Source organism: Drosophila subpulchrella, unplaced genomic scaffold, assembly GCF_014743375.2.
Source record: "Drosophila subpulchrella strain 33 F10 #4 breed RU33 unplaced genomic scaffold, RU_Dsub_v1.1 Primary Assembly Seq211, whole genome shotgun sequence".
In the NCBI taxonomy this organism is placed as follows: Eukaryota; Metazoa; Arthropoda; class Insecta; order Diptera; family Drosophilidae; genus Drosophila; species Drosophila subpulchrella.
Genome location: NW_023665537.1, coordinates 1 through 2,500, shown reverse-complemented (window position 1 = coordinate 2,500; position 2,500 = coordinate 1). Strand labels below are relative to the sequence as shown.

General features: G+C 38.2%; 1 pseudogene; it reads left to right on the top strand.

The window, feature by feature from the left end:
• Positions 1–2,500, top strand: part of LOC119559351 — a pseudogene marked incomplete at its 3' end in the record, with an annotated part of 2,766 nt that extends 266 nt beyond the window's left edge.

Here is a 2,500-nt window from a genome sequence, read left to right as displayed (position 1 = left end):
ATGTTTCCAAAGAGTCGTGTTGCTTGATAGTGCAGCACTAAGTGGGTGGTAAACTCCATCTAAAACTAAATATAACCATGAGACCGATAGTAAACAAGTACCGTGAGGGAAAGTTGAAAAGAACTCTGAATAGAGAGTTAAACAGTACGTGAAACTGCTTAGAGGTTAAGCCCGATGAACCTGAATATCCGTTATGGAAAATTCATCATTAAAATTGTAATATTTAAACAATATTATGATAATAGTGTGCATTTTTTCCATATAAGGACATTGTAATCTATTAGCATACAAAATTTATCATAAAATATAACTTATAGTTTATTCAAATTAATTTGCTTGCATTTTAACACAGAATAAATGTTATTAATTTGATAAAGTGCTGATAGATTTATATGAATACAGTGCGTTAATTTTTCGGAATTATATAATGGCATAATTATCATTGATTTTTGTGTTTATTATATGCACTTGTATGATTAACAATGCGAAAGATTCAGGATACCTTCGGGACCCGTCTTGAAACACGGACCAAGGAGTCTAACATATGTGCAAGTTATTGGGATATAAACCTAATAGCGTAATTAACTTGACTAATAATGGGATTAGTTTTTTAACTATTTATAGCTAATTAACACAATCCCGGGGCGTTCTATATAGTTATGTATAATGATATTTATATTATTTATGCCTCTAACTGGAACGTACCTTGAGCATATATGCTGTGACCCGAAAGATGGTGAACTATACTTGATCAGGTTGAAGTCAGGGGAAACCCTGATGGAAGACCGAAACAGTTCTGACGTGCAAATCGATTGTCAGAATTGAGTATAGGGGCGAAAGACCAATCGAACCATCTAGTAGCTGGTTCCTTCCGAAGTTTCCCTCAGGATAGCTGGTGCATTTTAATGTTATATAAAATAATCTTATCTGGTAAAGCGAATGATTAGAGGCCTTAGGGTCGAAACGATCTTAACCTATTCTCAAACTTTAAATGGGTAAGAACCTTAACTTTCTTGATATGAAGTTCAAGGTTATGATATAATGTGCCCAGTGGGCCACTTTTGGTAAGCAGAACTGGCGCTGTGGGATGAACCAAACGTAATGTTACGGTGCCCAAATTAACAACTCATGCAGATACCATGAAAGGCGTTGGTTGCTTAAAACAGCAGGACGGTGATCATGGAAGTCGAAATCCGCTAAGGAGTGTGTAACAACTCACCTGCCGAAGCAACTAGCCCTTAAAATGGATGGCGCTTAAGTTGTATACCTATACATTACCGCTAAAGTAGATGATTTATATTACTTGTGATATAAATTTTGAAACTTTAGTGAGTAGGAAGGTACAATGGTATGCGTAGAAGTGTTTGGCGTAAGCCTGCATGGAGCTGCCATTGGTACAGATCTTGGTGGTAGTAGCAAATAATCGAATGAGACCTTGGAGGACTGAAGTGGAGAAGGGTTTCGTGTGAACAGTGGTTGATCACGAGTTAGTCGGTCCTAAGTTCAAGGCGAAAGCCGAAAATTTTCAAGTAAAACACAAATGCCATACAAATATAATTATATTATATAAATCAAGCTAATTAATATACTTGAATAATTTTGAACGAAAGGGAATACGGTTCCAATTCCGTAACCTGTTGAGTATCCGTTTGTTATTAAATATGGGCCTCGTGCTCATCCTGGCAACAGGAACGACCATAAAGAAGCCGTCGAGAGATATCGGAAGAGTTTTCTTTTCTGTTTTATAGCCGTACTACCATGGAAGTCTTTCGCAGAGAGATATGGTAGATGGGCTAGAAGAGCATGACATATACTGTTGTGTCGATATTTTCTCCTCGGACCTTGAAAATTTATGGTGGGGACACGCAAACTTCTCAACAGGCCGTACCAATATCCGCAGCTGGTCTCCAAGGTGAAGAGTCTCTAGTCGATAGAATAATGTAGGTAAGGGAAGTCGGCAAATTAGATCCGTAACTTCGGGATAAGGATTGGCTCTGAAGATTGAGATAGTCGGGCTTGATTGGGAAACAATAACATGGTTTATGTGCTCGTTCTGGGTAAATAGAGTGTCTGGCATTTATGTTGGTCACTTGTTCCCCGGATAGTTTAGTTACGTAGCCAATTGTGGAACTTTCTTGCTAAAATTTTTAAGAATACTAATTGGGTTAAACCAATTAGTTCTTATTAATTATAACGATTATCAATTAACAATCAATTCAGAACTGGCACGGACTTGGGGAATCCGACTGTCTAATTAAAACAAAGCATTGTGATGGCCCTAGCGGGTGTTGAACAATGTGATTTCTGCCCAGTGCTCTGAATGTCAAAGTGAAGAAATTCAAGTAAGCGCGGGTCAACGGCGGGAGTAACTATGACTCTCTTAAGGTAGCCAAATGCCTCGTCATCTAATTAGTGACGCGCATGAATGGATTAACGAGATTCCTACTGTCCCTATCTACTATCTAGCGAAACCACAGCCAAGGGAACGGGCTTGGAATAT